Here is a 7,594-nt window from a genome sequence, read left to right on the forward strand (position 1 = left end):
TGAATGGAAGACTTGCTGAAAAGGTCACAGATGTGTGATGAAAGATTTCCAAACAATGGACATAAGATAAAATAAGAACAATAATAAATGAGTGAAGAACAAATACTGTAAATCCTCAAGTATAATCTGCACTTTTTTCCCAAAATTTAATGGTCAAAATTTCTCGTGCATACTATATACAAAGTTAAAAATGAAAAATATTTTCTAAGCAAAATTTTCTAAATGATAAATATGTAAAGGCAATTTACTTAATATTTATTTTTCACTGACATTATTACTGTTATTTCTTTATTTTCTGCAAACAAAGTGCACAAAAAAGCTATACATTTGCATTATATTATATGTACAATAACAATAAAGGACGTTACCGTATATACGTTTACATACCAAGGACATTATATAGACCTCTTTGACTTCAAGTTAGAGAAGGGGTACGTATTATACACAAGGTTTAGGTTTATCAGAGATGCAGCTCCCTAAAAATCCCCTGCATATTATATTCAAGGGCGGACTATACTTGAGGATTTACGGTATATAGTGTGTTGATTTGACAAAAAAGAAGTAAGGAATGACTATCCCAATATATAACAATAACATTTTTTTCGTTTTTCTTCTAAAACAGTGTTTCTCAACAATTTTTTTTTTACTTACGGACCCCTTTCATTCCTATTTTACTCGGATGGACTATTCTAGCCATTTGATATTTTAAAAAAAAATCATATATTTTTATAATTAAATATTATTAGGAATTGTTTAAAAAAAAATTAAAATATCTTGTGTATTGTAGAAGTATAAACAATTCATATCTCATAAATTTTAACAAAATCTTATACGGACCCCCCAGGGATCATATGGACCCTGGTCGAGAACCAAACCACTGTTCTCAAACAATGGCAGTTAACATGTCAGTTCTATGACTTGATTTCTGTAAACTAAATTTACAAAATAATAAGTAGTAGAATTAGAATTAAAATTATTCGACATCACTGATTAAAATTTTTTTTCTTTTCTCTTTTTTTTTTTGTCTTGAAGTGGAGTTGAAACGAAAAATGAGATAAGTGTTGACAAATAAAAGACTCATGCTGCTACTTGCTTCAAGTCAAACATTCATTAAAACTGGAACTTCTTAAAAGATTATGTATCACAGTAACCTCATGATGATGAACACAGTAACAAAACAGACAACAATGAAGAAAAGAAAAAAAAATATACAAAAATACAGACTAGCCACATTGCCATCAATATACATGAGGGGGTGCTGAAAAGTTCCTGGCTTTAAGGGTATCACAAAAGGCCTGGTTGGAGACCCAACCTTCTGAGTTCTTGTACAGGGTTCAGAAAAACTGAAGAGCAGCTGCAATAAGTACGTAAATCTAAGAAGGGAATATGTTGAATAAAATCATAATTAACTGATCTTACTGTATTTTCTTTTACCCAAAGCCAGGAACTTTTCAGCACCTCTAATATATATATATATATATATATACATATATATATATATATACATATATATGTGTGTGTGTGTGTGTATATATATATATATATATATATCTTTTACTTGTTTCAGTCATTGGACTGAGCCATGCTGAGGTACAGTCTTGAAAGATTTTAGTTAAACAAATTCCTTGCGGTACTTATTTTTTTAAAGTCTGGTACTTATTCTATAGGTTTATTTTGCCAAACTGCTAAGTCACAGGCATATATAAACAAATCAACACCAGTTGCCAAACAGTGGGGGGTACAGACACAAAGACACACACACACATGCATATGTTTAGGTATGTATGTACACAATAGGGGCTTCTTTTAGTTTCTATCTACCAAATCCACTCACAAGACTTTGGTCAACCTGAGACTATAATAGAAGACACTTGCCCGAGGTACCATGCAGTGGAACTGAGCCCAAAGCCATGCTGCTGGGGAGCAAACTTCTTACTACACAGCTTTACATATTGGTGTGGTTTGAATGGGTCTACTTTTCACCATTATAATCTGTGATACTTGGCATCCTAAAATATGACAGCATCAATTCTTAGATGCCCCAGTTCCCTATAGGTGAACCTAATTCTCAATGACTGAAGCTAATTACTCTTTCAACTCATCCCTTCCCACACGTCATCCTTTCACAGGTGCTATCTCACCCAGCATTTACCGACTGCTTCCACAAATCCCTCAGCTCACATCTTCAACTTCTACAGGAACACAACCACAGGAACTGTTTCCACGAAGTCCTCACTAGCTAGTGACTTCAATGCCCAATCAGCCTCTCAGCAAACTTGTGCTCTCTCTTTCATGAAGGTTAACATTCTAGATCCAATAGATTGCGCTAGACACATTGAAAACTAAACAAGTAAAACTACAGGTTTTATCTCTACTTGAGCAGAAAAAGTGGCAGCAAATTGACTAGTTTCTGTTTTAATTTTCTTTTACCTTCATCTTCTGTCCACAGAGAAATTAGTAGTTTATAGCTATTTATCATATATACAATCTAGGACTCAGCTAAACTACATTTCAAATTATTGAAAAGCAATGAGTAGACTACAAATGAATGAATTAATTTACTCCATGATATCAGTGTGTGCCTCATCATCATTTGATATCCGTTTTCCATGCTGGCATGGGTTAAATTGTTTGACAGAAACTGGCAAGGCCAGGATTCACACCAGGTTCTATTGTCTGTTTTGGCATGGTTTCTACGGCTTAATGCCCTTCCTAACACCAACCAGTTTACAGAGTGTACAGGGTGCTTTTTACATGGCACCAGCACTGTTAAGCAAATCAAATAAACCAGTTTAGCTAAGTTTTAAGTTGTATATATTATAAATACTGTGTTTTCCAGTATACAAGTTGAATTATTCTGACAAATTTACATCCAAAGAAAACAACTTTGGAGGACCAAAAACTCATTGTGAAATGCAGCAAGATTTGGAAAGCTAGTGGCAATGTTTGAAAGTTTCACAACATGCTTACATTATATACCACACTGACTTGTATACCAGAAAATATGGTAAATGTAAGCTACTAATCTTTCCATGGATGGAAAATGGATATTCTTTCTCCAATCCTAAGAAGATTAAAAATCAGAATGAGTCCACTTTTCTGTCCATACTCTTTACTCTTTACTTGTTTCAGTCATTTGACTGCGGCCATGCTGGAGCACCGCCTTTAGTCGAGCACTTATTCTTTAGTCGAGAACTTATTCTTTGTAAGCCTAGTACTTATTTTACCGGTCTCTTTTGCCAAACCGCTAAGTTACAGGGACGTAAATACACCAGCATCGGTTGTCAAGCGATGCTGGGAGGACGAACAGAGACACACAAACACACACATATATATATACATATACATATATACGACAGGCTTCTTTCAGCTTCCGTCCACCAAATCCACTCACAAGGCTTTGGTCGGCCTGAGGCTATAGTAGAAGACACTTGCCCAAGGTGCCATGCAGTGGGACTGAACCTGGAACCATGTGGCTGGTAAGCAAGCTACTTACTACACAGCCACTCCTGCGCCTATAAATAAAATCTATGGCATAAACCATTTTATTTATCTTCATAGTGAGGCTGAAATTGTATGCTGATTAAAAAAAAGGTATAGCCAGGGTTTCAAACATGATACACAGTGCACTGTGGATTAAAAAGAATTAATCATTGAAAAGTTTAAGAAAAGCAGTTAGTTGGCACAAGTGGCAAAGAACTGAATTAAATATCATATAAGATTTAATGTTAAACTTCTACCATTTTCAAGTCAGTTTTAACTTTCATGCTTTCACAGTTGGTGTAATATTTTTTGAATATATGGTGGGGTAGATATGAATGGCTATACACACTCCCCAACAAAAATCGGCCTATTGCCAAAGGAAGAAATCAATAATGCGTGATAGACTAGCTATACAACAGAGCAGAGAAAATACCAAAAGACTACAATGAAGATGAAACTGAAATCAAGAAAGCTAGAGCCCATCAACATACAACATAAAATAAACCAGTGCAGAACCTGTTTATTTTCTTAGTGTGCTTGTTGTTGTTGTTGTGTTCTAGTTAGCATTTGTTTCAGTTTCAACAAAATCAACAAACATTTGACTGATTAGTTATACTACCATTCAACCAAATTTTCTTTCACAGGAGAAAGTACTGTGTTCTTTACACTAAACAAGGACACCACAAACAACATAAAATATTGTGGCATTTATGCTTTACCCAATGATATTAGCAATCTAAATAGGAAATGAAACCAGGTCATAGAATTAATTTGCAGAGAAATTACTAATGCACCACAATGCCTGCAACATAAAAGCTAATATAATAAACTAATTTCTAAGTAAATAGTAGTTATCAGAGATCAACACAAAAACATATTCTCATGAAAGAAGAGTTCAATCACACACACACACACACATTACAAAAATTCTATATACTGCACAATACACCCATTTTATTTCTTCATTTTGTGCTTTCCACTCAGTATGTATTTCGAATATTTTCAAGCTTGGGTGATACACTTTATCTTTTGCCTGATTCAAACACCACCCTCTGACCCTTCTACATATGGCTAAACATAAAACAAAAACAAACAAAAGAAAATGCAACCCCAATCAATAAAAGAAACTCAAATTTCCAGAAAGCTGGTTTCATCCAATTTATATATCACAAAAGAACAGTGAGTATATAAAAGGACACTGATAGAGAATTCATTGTTATATTCAGCTCATTACTAAAACCGAGTTGCTCAGTTAACTTTCCCCACCCTCATTAAAGAATGATCATGTATCCAACACAACATCAATAAATATGTATGCAATGACCAAAGCACAAATAGGGAGATATTGCAACAAAATAAAACTCTTAGGACTAAGCAATGGAGCAGGTTAGTAGTGCCAATACCATGACAATGATGATGGTGATACATTTCATGGTGTGTGAAGCTAATGCTTTCTAAACTGACCCTAGAGTGTTTTATCTAGCCAGTCGTACAGTGTGTTAATGAAGGGAAAATTTTTACAATATATTTTTGTAAATAGGCACAGATAGAGTGTTTCTTATTATGAAAGTGTGATTCAGTGTACACTGCTAACTGCCATCAGATGAATGTCAAAGCAGTTTTTAGAAGGTAACTGAAAGATTTTGACAAATAAAGAGACAAAACAATGCTTTTGAATCAGGATTTGAAAATGTGTTCCTCATAATGTAAACCAAAATACGACTAAAATATAATGACTAATAAATGAAATGTTAGCTGCAACGTAAATCCAGTTTGAAAACTTGAGCAACTTTCAAAAGTTGTACCGAGTAAAGAAACACCCAGTACACTCTGTAAAGTGGTTGGCAATAGGAAGGGTATCCAGCCATAGAAATCGAGCCAAAACAGACTATGGAACCTGGTGCAGCTCCTGACCTTGCCAGTTCCTGTCAAACCCATCCAACCAATACCAGCATGGAAAATGGATGTTAAATGATGATGATGATGATGATGATGAGAGAGCTACATCACCTTTAGTCTCCAAATGGTAGACAGAACAGCCTCCAGATATAGAGGTTAGCACTGAATATAGAAACAGGCTGTCCTGGATCAAATACAGGCTGCTTTTTAGCAAAGCGTAGCACCAAACAGCCACCCAACCTAGGGTTACAGGTGTAGCAATGGCAGACAACAAGAAAGCCATTTATTGATGAATCACATCATCCACCAATGCTGGATAGAAGAACTTTGTGAAGTCAATGATCAGGATTACTGAGTTGCCAAAGTGTACTACAGCTAAAGTCTTAGGACCCAGCAACTATGGACATTACTAACTAATGAAAGACTTGAACTGGACAAGCTCAAAAATTGCTGATTTTACAAATAGTAATAAGAATCTTCATCTAGTAACCAATGTCAAATGTACTGCTATCACTTAAGTTTTGTGAGGACAACTTATGAATTGATTGGTATATGGATTAAAGGTTGTGTAGATTTTTTTAACTGACACACTGTTGGTGTCACAAGATATACTAATGTTATTTATTTATTTATTATTCTTACACAAGAATATTGACAGAAAGTTTCGGCCAGTTAAGTCATCATCAGACTGGCCAAAACTTTGAAGTCACTGTCAATAATATTCTTGTTTTTGAATGATAAATATGTACTCTACAAAAGTAACAACTAACCCATCAGATTAATGTAAAATTGTTTTTATTATAACTGAACATAAAAATAAACATTAATATATACATATATAGTTCAGAGCTGAGATCCAGAGATTCTCCATATAGATGACACTTAGCAGGGCTCAAAAAATTCTAATTGCTTATTTATATATAGATATAGATATATATGCACACACACACACACTTTAAATATTAAAATTTAACACAAGAGAAAAATTATTGAGACATTATGTTCAAAATGTTGGAGCCAAAAGATAATTTATATATCATATATAATTATTACCACTGACTAACAATGCAACATAATTGGAATATATGTGAATACCATTAATACTAAAACATCCAAATGCCCCTGACAAAATTTTGAATAAAATGTGTGAACAGCCTCATTTAAGAAGAGTGAATCATTTTTAGATAAGCAGTCAATATCAAATGTCTTGAAATTATATTCGAAAGAAGATTTACTTTTGAATACCAACACAAACACAAACAATCCACGGTTCAGAATGAGAGTTGCCCTTTAGAAAACCTGTAAACATTAAACAATGTCAGCTGCAAACATCACCAGACCATATGTCAGGTTAGCCAACATTCACCAAACAAAGCAAATCATCTCAGTTTTCAGGTGGTTCCATCATGACTGAAACTATTCTCATCATCATCCACTACTTAGCATTGATTGATTTTTTTTTTTTTTTTCCCCCATGAATCGGTTCAATAGGTTTGCCTAATGGCCTTTATCCAGCTTTTCTCATGAGCTTGATCATTTCATCTATTAACCCTACTACCCTATATCAATATATTAATAAGCACTTTGTATCTTTTTGGCCAACCTCTATTCTGGATATTGTTTATATATTAACAAATCTGCACACACTACAAGTACCACTGGATGTGGCAATGCTTGTTTTAATATTATATAACTTCTCAATGACAGAACAGTGAAATTGTCTCACATACACACACATACTATCATCATCATTGTCATCAACCTTCATGTACACTCTTTTTCCATGCTGGCATGGGGTGGAATACTGTTGAGGCTGTATTGTACAACTGAATGCCTTTTGTTATGCTGATCCACACTTGTTTTCAATTAAGCTAATTCACTGTGGATTCACATTAACTGAGCTGCTGAATGGGGGACATAAACATTGTTACTGATAACTGAACAGTGTCAATGCAGATACACACACACACACACACACACACACACACACACACACACACACAAGTTTCCAAACAATTTTCATCTACTAAATTTTACTTGTACTGATCAACCTGAAGCTGTAATAGGAAACACCTGCCCAAAGTAACATACTATGTGATTGAACCCAAAACTACATGGTTGCAAAGCAAACTTCTTAATCACACAAGCATTCCAACAGCTATAAATATACATACACACACACATATATATATATATATATATATATATATAG

General features: G+C 34.2%; 1 protein-coding gene and 1 long non-coding RNA gene across 4 annotated transcripts in view; one reads left to right on the forward strand and one right to left on the reverse strand.

Moving 5' to 3' along the window:
- LOC128248909 (uncharacterized) overlaps positions 1 to 1,413 on the forward strand; it is a 17,994-nt gene extending 16,581 nt beyond the window's left edge. For both annotated transcript variants that reach the window (XR_008265063.1, XR_008265062.1), the window contains one exon: positions 1,033 to 1,413. This is a non-coding gene — a long non-coding RNA (uncharacterized LOC128248909). The remainder of the gene's footprint in view (positions 1 to 1,032) is intronic.
- Positions 1 to 7,594, reverse strand: part of LOC106880026 (WD repeat-containing protein 48) — a 143,678-nt gene that overhangs the window by 113,191 nt on the left and 22,893 nt on the right. The gene's annotated exons all lie outside the window — the stretch shown is intronic.

Source organism: Octopus bimaculoides, chromosome 10 (genome assembly GCF_001194135.2).
Source record: "Octopus bimaculoides isolate UCB-OBI-ISO-001 chromosome 10, ASM119413v2, whole genome shotgun sequence".
Classification (NCBI taxonomy): Eukaryota; Metazoa; Mollusca; class Cephalopoda; order Octopoda; family Octopodidae; genus Octopus; species Octopus bimaculoides.